Source organism: Salvelinus namaycush, chromosome 34 (assembly GCF_016432855.1).
Source record: "Salvelinus namaycush isolate Seneca chromosome 34, SaNama_1.0, whole genome shotgun sequence".
Classification (NCBI taxonomy): domain Eukaryota; kingdom Metazoa; phylum Chordata; class Actinopteri; order Salmoniformes; family Salmonidae; genus Salvelinus; species Salvelinus namaycush.
Window position 1 is genome coordinate 23,401,436 of NC_052340.1, and position 13,152 is coordinate 23,414,587.

General features: G+C 41.4%; 1 protein-coding gene across 1 annotated transcript in view; it reads right to left on the reverse strand.

Annotated features, from left to right (window-relative positions):
• The window catches only part of LOC120028293 (rho GTPase-activating protein 32-like), a 52,091-nt gene extending 50,529 nt beyond the window's left edge, over nt 1–1,562 (reverse strand). The window contains exon 1 of the mRNA XM_038973488.1: nt 1,502–1,562. The gene's annotated coding sequence lies outside the window, so the exon portion shown is untranslated. The remainder of the gene's footprint in view (nt 1–1,501) is intronic.
• Between the last annotated feature and the right edge of the window lie 11,590 nt (nt 1,563–13,152).

Below are 13,152 nucleotides of genomic sequence, written 5' to 3' on the forward strand. Positions count from 1 at the left end.
TGGCCAGCCGTAGAAAAAAGCTTATTGAAATTCTCGATTATCGTAGATTTATCGGTGGTGACAGTGTTTCCTAGCCTCAGTGCAGTGGGCAGCTGGGAGGAGGTGCTCTTATTCTCCATGGACTTTACAGTGTCCCAGAACTTTTTGGAGTTTATGCTACAGGATGCAAATTTATGTTTGAAAAAGATAGCCTATGCTTTCCAAACTGCCTGTGTATATTGGTTCCTAACTTCCCTGAAAAGTTGCATATCGCTGGGGCTATTTGATGCTAATGCAGTATGCCACAGGATGTTTTTGTGCTGGTCAAGGGCAATCAGGTCTGGAGTGATCCTAGGGCTATATCGGTTCTTAGTAAAATAAAAATTGAATGGGGCATGCTTATTTAAGATGGTGAGGAAAGCACTTTTAAAGAATAACCAGGCACCCTCTATTGACGGAATGAGGTCAATATCCTTCCAGGATAGCCAGGCCAGGTCGATTAGAAAGGCCTGATCGCTTTAGTGTTTTAGGGAGCGTTTGACAGTGATGAGGGGTGGTCGTTTGACCACGGACACATTACGGACGAAGGCAATGAGGCAGTGATCGCTGAGATCCTAGTTGAAGACAGCAGAGGTGTATTTAGAAGGCAGGTTTGTCAGGATGATATCTATGAGGGTGCCCGTGTTTACGGATTTAGGGTTGTACCTGGTAGGTTCCATAATCATTTGTGTGAAATTGAGGGCATCTAGCTTAGATTATAGGACGTCCGGGGTGTTAAGCATATCCCAGTTTACTCACATTATTCATTTTCCCGACACAAAGAAATTCCACCATGTTGAACAAACAAATTATCTGTCTGCATTTATCAAATTGAAACAAAACTTCCTGTTTCCATTACAGCTGGGGTTTTTTATTCTTTACTCGCATAGAAACTGTGGATGGAAACGTGGTTATTGTTTAAAAAAAGTTTGGTCCACTATTTTTACTGAATAATATATGAATCCTATAAATTAAAATGGCAAATTTAGGTGCAATCAATTATCTTAATAAATTACAGAAACAATTTCAGAACAATGTGAGATGGTGGGTGTCATGGCTTGCTGAAATGACATGGAAAGACACTGTATTTATAATTATTTGACAATATTCTAGGTTGACTATAAATCTACTACACAATTTCTGATACACCACATCTTACTTTTATTTTCCTTCTTAAGTAAAAGCTGGGAATGTATCACCTACTCCTCTATGCCATTAATTCCAATCAGACTGGTTTTAGATTTCTCCCTGACCAAGATGGCTGCCATTTTCTCCCATAATGGAATTGAGGTTTTATGACACAGCTCCTCTAGTAAGTTAACAGGATCTCTATGTAGTCAACATGTTGTCATTACATACACAACTGACATATCCCATAACCTTCAAACGCCACAACATTCATTCACATCCTATCTTTCTCACTCACCTAAAACCGAGTTCAATACAAAGCACAAGAATGACGACGATGGTCTTTTAAACATACCTGTAACCGCAGGACAAACCACCACACCAAGGGTCTATTCTCTATATCCTCCGAGCCGCAGTGTGCCGCGCACTTTAATACTGTTGAGGTTTTCGACAGCAATGACTTAGATTTTTCAGCATCCCACTACGAAGCACAGTTCGCACTGCTTCAGTGAGAATAAAACAAATATAGGATTCGTCAGTGAACATGTCCTACAGAAGAGACAGCGAGATAGAACCCGTAGCCTCGTATGTTCTGCACCCAAAGCTGCGAACGCGCAAAACCTGGCTGGGCGTTTACGCGCCAGCAAGGTAAATAAATGATTCTTGAAATTGCTCTAGTCCTAGTGTCCTCAATTGTCCTTGTACATCAGAAAACAGGTTTCAATCGCTCTTCCACTCCTAACAAAGAAACAAATCTATGTGTACTATGTCATGGGTGATTTATGAGATGAAAGATGTTTGCTATTGGCATACAAAAAGGAGCCTTGTCAACTATTGCAACAGTGGATTGCAGTAGTATATACTGTAGGTTATGTGCACAGACACACCCATGTTGCAACCTGGATTCAGGGTTAGACATAACATAGTAAATGTTCATCCGGGACACTCCAATTAATATGACATGTTACGGTATGTATTGGTATGGTATGTATTAATTTGTGGATGTCCATCATCCATTTTGTTTGATATGTAACGATTTACAATTTGTATGATATGTTACGAATTCAAATTCGTACAATATGTTACGAATTTTAAAAATGTACTAAACTGTATGTTAACAATTCCAATTTGTTGTGGCTAATGTTAGCTAGGTGGCTAACGCTAACGTTAGCTAGGTGGCTAAAGTTAGCTAGGCTGAGGGGGGGGGGGGGGGGGGGGGGACGACGACGACATTGTTTCCCAGACCCGGTCCTGGGGAGCACGTTTTGGTTTTTGCCCTAACACTACACAGCTGATTCAAATAATCAACTAATCATCAAGCTTTGATTATTTGAATCAACTGTGTAGTGATAGGTCAAAATCCAAAACGTGCACCCCTTGGGCTCCCCAGGAACGAGTTGGGGAAACGCTGGGTTAGGGTTAAGGTCAGGGCTAGGAGTTGGGTTAAAGGGTTAGGATTTGGTTAGGGGAAGGGTTAGCTAACATGCTAAGTAGTTGCAAAGTACCTAAAAAAGGCCTTATTGCTTAATTCTGCTGAGTGCCATTACCCACTTCATATTTGTAAATACAGTGTAAATACAGTCCATTATTACTATGCATATTACTGCTTCTGTTATACTGAACAAAAATATAAACGCAACATGTAAAGGGTTTGTCACATGTTTTATGAGCTGGAATAATGTAAGATGGTGCCGACAGAGATGGTCGCCTCGTTTTGAGTTCTTAAGAAACTATGCAGTATTTAGTTTTTTATGTATTATTTCTTACATTGTTACCCCAGGAAATCTTAAGTGTTATTACATACAGCCGGGAAGAACTTTTGGATATAAGAGCGACGTCAACTTACCAACATTATGACCAGGAACACGACTTTCCCGAAGCGGATCCTCTGTTCGGACCACCACCCAGGACAATGGATCTAATCCCATAAACCGACCCAAAACAATGGCGACGCAGAAGGGGCAGACGGAGCGGCCTCCTGGTCAGGCTCTGTAGACGTGAAAATCGCCCACCGCTCCCGAGTACACTACTCGCCAATGTCCAGTCTCTTGACAACAAGGTAGACGAAATTCGAGCAAGGGTTGCCTTCCAGAGAGACATCAGGGTTTGTAACATTCTCTGTTTCATGGAAACATGGCTTTCTCTGGATATGTTGTCGGAATCAATTCAGCCACCGGGCTTCTCCATGCATTGCGCCGACAGAGATAAACTCCTCTCTGGGAAGATGAAGGGCGGGGATGTATGTTTCATGATTGACGACTCACGGTGTAATCCTAACAACATACAGGAACTCAAGTACTTCTGCTCACCCGACCTAGAATTCCTTACAATCAAATACCAGCCATTTTATCTTCCAAGAGAATTCTCGTCAGTTATAGTCACAGCTGTGTACATTCCCGCACAAGCAGACACCAAGACAGCCTTCAAGGAACTTCGCTGGACTCTATGTAAACTGGAAACCATATATCCTGAGGCTGCATTTACTGGAGCTGTGGATTTTAACAAAGCAAATTTGAAAACAAGGCTACCTAAATTCTAGCAGCATATTGATTGCACGACGCGCAGGGGTAATACACGCGATCACTGCTACTCTAACTTCCGTGATGCATAAAAAGCCCTCCCCCGCCCTCCCATTGGGAAATCCGACCAAGATGCCATCTTGCTCCTACCGTCTTATAGGCAGAAACTCAAACAGGATGTACCAGTGACTAGAACCATTCAACACTGGTCTGACCAATCAGAAGCCACGTTTCTAGATTGTTTTGATCACGTGGACTGGAATATGTTCCGGTCAGCCTCAGAGAACAACACCGACCTATACGCTGACTCTGTGAGTGAGTTTATAAAGAAGTGCATTGGAGATGTGACTATTAAAACCTACGCTAAGCAGAAACCATGGATGGATGGTGGCATTCACGCAAAACTGAAAGCGTGAACCACCGCATTTAACCATGGAAAGAGGTCTGGGAAAATGGCTGAATATAAACAGTGTGGTTATTCCCTCCGCAAGGCAATCAAACAAGCGAAATGCCGGTACATGAACAAAGTGGAGTCGCAATTCAACGGCTCAGACATGAGACATATGTGTCAGGGTCTACAGGAAATCACGGACTACAAAAAGAAAACCAGCCACGTCACGGACACCGACGTCACGCTTCCAGACAAACTAAACACCTTCTTTGCCTGCTTTGAGGAAAATACAGTGCCACCGTCGCGGCCCGCTAACAAGGACTGCGCCCCCCACCTCTCCTTCTCCATGGCCGATGTGAGTAAAACATTTAAACGTGTTAACCCTCGCAAGGATGCTGGCCCAGACAGCATCCCTAGCCACGTCCTCAGAGCCTGCGCAGACCAGCTGGCTGGTGTGTTTACAGACATATTCAGTCGCTCCCTATCCCAGTCTGTTGTCCCCACATGCTTCAAGATGGCTACCATTGTTCCTGTACCCAAGAAGGCAAAGATAACTTAACTAAATGACTACCGCCCCGTAGCACTCACTTCTGTCATCATGAAGTGCTTTGAGAGACTAGTCAAGGATCATATCACCTCCACTTTACCGGCCACCCTAGACCCACTTCAATTTGCATACCACGCCAACAGGTCCACAGATGATGCAATCGCATCACACTACACACTGCCCTGTCCCATCTGGACAGGAATACCTATGTAAGAATGCTGTTCATTGACTACAGCTCAGCATTCAACACCATAGTACCCTCCAAGAGCATCATCAAGCTGGAGGCCCTGGGTCTCAACCCTGCCCTGTGCAGGGGTCCTGGACTTTCTGACGGGCCGCCCCCAGGTGGTGAAGGTAGGAAACAACATCTCCACTTCGCTGACCCTCAACACTGGGGCCCCACAAGGGTGCGTGCTCAGCCCCTTCCTGTACTCCCTGTTCACCCACGACTGCGTGGCCATGCACGCCTCCAACTCAATCATCAAGTTTGCAGACGGCACAACAGTAGTGGGCTTGATTACCAACAACGACGAGATAGCCTACAGAGAGGAGGTGAGGGCACTCTGAGTGTGGTGTCAGGAAAACAACCTCTCACTCAACGTCAACAAAACAAAGGAGATGATTGCGGACTTCAAGAAACAGTAGAGGGAGCACCCCCTATCCACATCGAAGGGACAGCAGTGGAGAAAGTGGAAAGTTTTAAGTTCCTCGGTGTACACATCACGGACAAACTGAAATGGTCCACCCACACAGACAGTGTGGTGAAGAAGGCACAACAGCGCCTCTTCAACCTCAGAAGGCTGAAGAAATTTGGCTTGTAACCCAAAACCCTGACAAACTTTTACAGATGCACAATCGAGAGCATCCTGTCGGGCTGTATCACAGCCTGGTACGGCAACTGAACCGCCCTCAACCGCAAGGCTCTCCAGAGGGTGGTGCGGTCTGCACAACACATCACTGGGGGAAAACTACCTGCCCTCCATGACACCTACAGCACCCGATGTCACAGGAAGGCCAAAAAGATAATCAAGGACAGCAACCACTCGAGCTACTGTCTGTTCACACCACTACCATCCAGAAGGCGAGGTCAGTACAAGTGCATCAAAGCTGGGTCTGAGAGACTGAAAAACAGCTTGTATCTCAAGTCCATCAGACTGCTAAACAGCAATCACTAACTCAGAGAGGCTACTGCCTACATTGAGACCCAATCACTGGCAACTTTAATAAATGGATCACTAGTCACTTTAAACAATGCCACTTTAAATAATGCCACTTTAATAATGTTTACATATCTTACATTACTCATATCACATGTAAATACTGTATTTTATACCATCTATTGCACCTTGCCTATGCCTCTCGGCCATCACTCATCCATATACTTATATGGACATATTCCCATTCACCCCTTTAGATTTAGTGTGTACTAGGTAGTTGTTGGGGAATTGTTAGATTACTTGTTAGATATTACTGCATTGTCGGAACTAGAAGCACAAGCATTTTGCTACACTCGCATTAACATCTGCTAACCTTGTGTATGTGACCAATAACATTTGACTTGATTTGACATTTTCCATGTGCACAAAAGCTTATTTCTCTCAAATGTTGTGCACAAATTTGTTTACATGCCTGTTAGTGAGCATTTCTCCTTTGCCAAGATAATCCATCCACCTGACAGGTGTGGCATATCAAGAAACTGATTAAACAGCATGATCATTACACAGGTGCACCTTGTGCTGGGGGATATAAAATGTGCCGTTTTGTCACACAGCACAATGCCACAGAAGTTTTGAGGGAGCATGCAATTGGCATGCTGAATGCAGGAAGGTCCACCAGAGCTGTTGCCAGAGAATGTAATGTCAATTTCTCTACCATAAGCCACCTCCAACATCGTTTTAGACAATTTGGCAATACGCCCAACCGGCCTCACAACAGCAGACCACATGTAACCACGTCAGCTCAAGACCTCCACATTCAGCTTCTTCCCCTGCAAGATCATCTGAGACCAGCCGTGTTGACAGCTGATGAAACTGAGGAGTAGTTCTGACCGTAATAAAGCCCTTTTGTGGGGAAGAACTCATTCTGCATGGCTAGGTCTTGCTTCCCAGTGTGTGGGCCAGTCTCCCAAGTGGGTGGGCCTATGCCCTCCCAGGCCCACCCATGTCTGCGTTCCTGCCCTGTCATGTGAAATCCATAGATTAGTGCCAAATGAATTTATTTCAATTGACTGATTTCCTTATAGGATCTGCAACTCAGTAAAATCTTGGAAATTGTTTATTTGAAAGTGCTGATTTTATATGTCAGTATGAATAAACTACATGTACAGTGCATTCAAAAAGTATTCAGACCCCTTCCTTTTTTCCACATTTTGTTACATTACAGCCTTATTCTAAAATACCCATAATGGCAAAGTGAAAACAGGTTTTTAGAAGTTTTTGCAAATGTATAAAAAAACTAGATATTCTTTGTTGAAGTACCTTTGGCAGCGATTACAGCCTCAAGACTTCTTGGGTATGATGCTACAAGCTTGGCACACCTGTATTTGGGGAGTTTCCCCTATTCCTCTCTGCAGATCCTCTCAAGCTCTGTCAAGTTGGATGGGGAGCGTCGCTGCGCAGCTATTTTCAGGTCTCTCCAGAGATGTTCGATCGGGTCCGGGCTCTGGCTGGGCCACTCAAGGACATTCAGAGACTTGTACCGAAGCCACTCCTGCGTTGTCTTGGCTGTGTGCTTAGGGTCCTTGTCCTGTTGGAAGGTGAACATTCACCCCAGTCTGAGGTCCTGAGTGTCCCCCATCCAACCTGACAGAGCTTGAGATGATCCCAAACCCCTGAAGCAAGCTTCTAGAAAATTGGAACAGAAGTTGTGCTACACCAAACTGGAAGTCTTGCGAGAAGCTTGGAAAGACAGTACCGTGCAATATCGAAGAGCCCTCACTGCTGCGCGATCATCCTATTTTTCCAATCCAATTGAGGAGAATAAGAATAATACAAAATCTATTTTTGATACGGTCGCAAAGCTAACTAAAAAGCAGCATTCCCCAAGAGCGGATGGCTTTCACTTCAGCAGTGATGAATTCATGAACTTCTTCGACGAAAAGATCATAATCATTATAAAGCAATTACGGACTCCTCTTTGAATCTGCGTATTTCTCCAAAACTCAGTTGTACTGACTCTGCACAGAACTGCCAGGACCTAGGATCAATGGAAATACTCAAGTTTTTGAATCCTGCACCTCATGACACATTCATGAAAATAGTAATGGCCTCTAAACCTTCAAGCTACATATTCAAGCTCCTATTCCAACTAAACTGCTGAAAGAGCTACTTCCTGTGTTTGGCCCTCCTATGTTGAACATAATAAATGGCTCCCTATCCACCGGATGTGTACCAAACTCACTAAAGTGGCAGTAATAAAGCCTCTCTTGAAAAAGCCATACCTTGTACCGGAAAATGTAAAAAAACTATCGGCCTATATCGAATCTCCCATTCCTCTCAAAAAAAAATAGAAAAAGCTGTTGCGCAGCAACTTACTGGCTTCCTGAAGAGAAATAATGTATTCGAATTGCTTCACTCTGGTTTTAGACCCCATCATAGCACTGAGACTGCACTTGATCAAATTCTGTCCTCCAGCTCCTAGACCTTAGTGCTGGACGACACACACCTGTACATTTTGTTTAAACATGATGAAGCCCCAAAACTGCCTATTATGGAAGCCTGTGTTTCAGAGATAAGGAAGTGGATGTTGGCAATCTTTTAAAACTTTTAATCAAAACAGAGATGCTAGTTCTAGGTCCCAAGAAAGAAAGAGATCTGCTGTTTGATCTGACAATTCATGTTGATGGTTGTACAGTCATCTCAAATAAAACTGTGAAGGACCTGGACCCTGGACCCTGCTCTCTTGACGAACATATCAAGAATACTTCAAGGACAGCCTTATTCCATCTTCGTAACATTGCAAAAATCATAAATGTTTTGTCCAAAAATCATGCAGAAAATCGAATCCGTGCATTTGTCACTTCTAGAATAGACTACTGCAATGCTCTACTCTCCGGCTACCCGGATAAAGCACAAAATAAACTTTAGTTAGTGCTAAACATGGCTGCTACAATCTTGACAAAAACCAAAACATTTGATCATATTACTCCAGTACTAGCCTCTCTACACTGGCTTCCTGTTAAGGCTAGGGCTGATTTCAAGGTTTTACTGCGAATCTACAAAGCATTACATGGGCTTGATCCTACCTATCTCTCCGATTTGGTACCGCTGTACATACCTACACGTACGCTACAGTCACAAGACGCAGGCCTCCGTATTGTCCCTCGAATTTATAAGCAAACAGCTGGAGGCAGGGCTTTCTCCCATAGAGTTACATTTTTGTGGAATGGTCTGCCTATCCATGTGAGAGACGCAGACTCGGTGTCGACCTTTAAGTCTTTACTGAAGACTCATCTCTTCAGTAGGTCCTATGATTGAGTGTAGACTGGCTATGATGTCTATAAGGTCAGTATATAATAAATTTACAAACAAATTCTCAACTTAACTTGTAAAATAAAGATAAACACACCGAACACAGGTGATATACTAATGACATCATCTGTGTGTACCTATTACCAACAATAAGGCCTAAGAGACCAAACGTCTTTTGCTTAATGTAAATTGCCTTAAAAACACCTGCTCTTTCCATGAAATAGACTGACCAGGTGAATCCAGGTGAAAGCTATGATTCCTTATTGATGTCACTTGTTAAATCCACTTCAATCAGTGTAGCTGAAAGGGAGGAGACAGGTTAAACAAATATTTTTAAGCAAGAAGGTGTTCCTAATGTCAGGAAGGTGTTCCTAATGTTTGGTATATTCTGTGTATATGCAGACTCAAAGGGATCATTTTTCGCAAAGCCAGAAAGGAATTTGAACATTAGTGCAAAGGCCAATCATTCACTGTCAGTATCTCTCCACAGTTTGGTCATTGGGTGGTGGAGTTATCTTAACACTAGACTCATGACTGACCTTCCAGGTTTCACATAGTAATTGAAAAATACTTTGTAATATACTATAAATGGAAATAATCCCATTTAGCAACTTGTGGAAGTGATTTCAATTTAACATAATCTTAATTTGATATGGGTCTACAGTACCTTGTATGGTCAGACTTTTCTATAACTCACTATATACCAATTGTATGAACTGTATACATCTGACTAGATAGCCTCACGATAATATATATAAATACTCAAAATAAATACTTCTTCCTGACCTGTTAAATGATCTAGCACCCAGTCATGGTGTCTGGCTCTCTAACACTCACTCACACCTTGTGTCCAGTAATTGAAACTACACCTCTGCAGTTCAGACAGAAGGTCAGACAGAAATTCCATTTTAGTTTGTTAATCCAAAAATAACACAAACACATACATAAGCACGTTTTCGATTTTTATTATATCAAAATACAAAAATTTGAGAGGAAAATATTACATTGGACTAAGCGTTGGAAATGGACATATGATGGACATGAACGCAACGCTGCTTTCCACCTCTCATGGACATGCCATGGATCATCATAGAACATGCTGTATGTCTATGTCAAACCGCTCATGAGCCAATGTTACAAAAAATTTGCCAATGCCTTTTTTAATAAACCTATGTCACTTTGTCTTGAGCCTATGCCACAGGTCATAAGCTTCTGTCACCTATCATCTAGAAGCCACTGGTGGTATCAGGGTTTATTCTGAAGAACAACGTTCCATGGCAGTTGAACATGAAGTGAGTAACATGTGATCCCAGGCAATATTGAATTCCCTGGACAACAGTGGCAAAAGAGAAAATCAACACAGACTAGTATTTTACATAAGGCTTTGGTACAGCACCGTACAGTAGATGAGTTAATTGCTCACATAAAAGTTAAGTGGAAAATAATTCCTGATGTCAATCCAAAAGAACTGAATGATGAAGCTCCAAATTATCAGCAGGTTATCATTCTAAAACAGACAAAAAGTAAAAGGTATTTTATGTTTTTGCTTCGGAATATTTACATATGAACAGTCTGATATCAATCAATTGTTTCAGTTAAAAAGGCATATTGAAACAGATTATGCGCAGAAGACGTCAACATAAAATATAGAATGTAAACGTGTGATATACAGCACGCACACGGCTCAAAGGATGAAAATATGCTATGACATGACTACATATTCTTCCTTTAAGCACTACTGGCTTGCTTGAGGATGAGGAGCATTAGTTAAAACAGTCAAAGATGTAGCGCTTATTGTACAGTAATAATACATTCTATTTCCTCAGTGCTGGTACACATGGAAAAACAGAGAACATAGAAAATACTACATATTCCATTTTCTGTCTGATCACAACCAGGTTGAAAGTTTATGACTGATTGCTGAATAGGCTTTTTTGTATTGTCTCTACATGCAAGATAAATATAGTTAAATCAAATTGGCTCTAAGTATAATCATACCAGCTCCTGCACTAAAAGCATTAGGGCAGAAAAACACAAAACAAAAGTCGATCTAACAGAACAGGATCTTAATTTGATCGCCCTGTTGCAGGAGAACTTTCCTTCAATGCAGGATATTTCAGACTTGTAGTGTATTTGAGGTTTAAAAAGGCTTCTGAAGTTTGTAATTTCCACTTTGATATTTCAGACTTTATTTTCCCGTAAGAAATTTTTTGCAACCCCTAAGAAAATGTCCATTAAATATAATCGTTATAATAATTTACATTTTCTCTTGCTGAAGGTTTATTTTCCTGCAGTAGCAAACTGGCTCAAATTAAGATCCTACATCTGTACCTCCAAAGTAGCACTCTTACATACTATATGTTTTTTTTAAGCAAAAGAGCCCGGAAGACTACATACATTAGTAAAATTCTACATGGAGAATGTGTCAGAAATACCTTTACCAAAACATACGAGAAGAATCAGCTTTACCAAAACATACAAGAAGAATCAGCTTAAATACAAACGCTGTTTGATGAATACTCTTATTGGCTATACTGTACAATACTGTCCCCCAATAGGAGACTTTGCGACAACAGTGGAGAGAAATCACGTAAGAAGGTTATGCCCCTGCAGTAGTGTGCTTGAAAACAGTGCTGTCAATCAAAAATAGTTTTGACCTGTAGGAAGTGTGTAGTGTAGAACAACCTTCTCATGCTCTGACCATAGGCTCAGATTCCCTCCCCTGTCTGCTGTTACATATTTAATTCTGATCCAAAGTACTGATCAATAACTTCACACCAAGTAGGTTTCCCCATCTAATCTGGATATTATATCTCCCCTTCAACACAAGTACAACACTTTGGAGAGGGAACCCTGGAAGCACAGACAGAGGATGTAACAGAGACAGAAACAAACTATTGTTCCATTGACTGCTACATTGTTCTAAGTCTCTTTGATGTACTTTTTGAATGTCACCACACTATCTATTGCCACTATCTGGTTCCACAGTCAATACAATTTGCTCATTGCCAATCACACTAGTTTACTAATAGGACCTACAACGATGGAACTAGTTGAGTTAGTAAAACACAGAGGACTTCAAGAGATTATGCCTCTGATCTACAGCACCACAGAGTTAAACATAGCACCAAGTCATAATGTTGAAAGCAACTACGTCCTAGTATCACGTATGTCATCTCTAGCTAATGTAAACACGACTTCGGTTGCAGCACATACAGTACCCCATAACTATGACATTGTTTGTGGCTCAATGAAAAATGTGGTCTCTCTTTTGTTTCTCATACTTTGGACATCTGAAGGCAAGTGATTATGAATGAATCTACCTATGTGCTCGTGAGAAAAGAAAAGTTGTTTTCTGTTCCAGATAAGGTTTAGTCCAGCGACAACACGTTGATGCTTCTAAAGCTTTTCAAATTGGTATTCATTCACATAATCTACAACAGAAGAAATACTACTGAACTTGTGCAGCCAACAGGCCCAAATGACAATAACACATTTGTTCTGTGCTAACATTTACTTTTCCATAAATGTAAAACAATGTCTCCGAAAATATGACAAAAGAGGCACCTTAAGATGTTTTATAAATATTGTCCACTTCATACCTTAAAGCAAATACTTTCATCACATCTAATATAATTTGCGAGAGAGTTAAGAGTTTTGTCCTCAAGCATAATTGACATGGACAGAAAATCTTTGTTTAGTTTCATCTTTACAAATACAGTACACACCATGTATACATTATAAATATAGATTTTCCTCATATCTTACATATAACCAATTCTTAGAATATGCATGTTGATGTATCAATTTCAAACAACTATTTCACTCATTCAAAAGAAAATATGTTGGAAAGTGAGTGAAGAGGGCAGATAAAGTTGATGATTTGATCACTGATTTATATTCTATAGTAAGCAGAGAGGGTATTCATTAACATACATTTAGAGAGTTGTTATGGCTAGTTCAACTCCTGAATTGCTATCAGTAGAGATAAAAGTGACTCCAAGTCAGGCAAATGGGTTTAAAATGTCAATGTCTTCCAGTGATTCATCTTGTCAGTGTGTAAGCGTAAAGCTCTCTAAT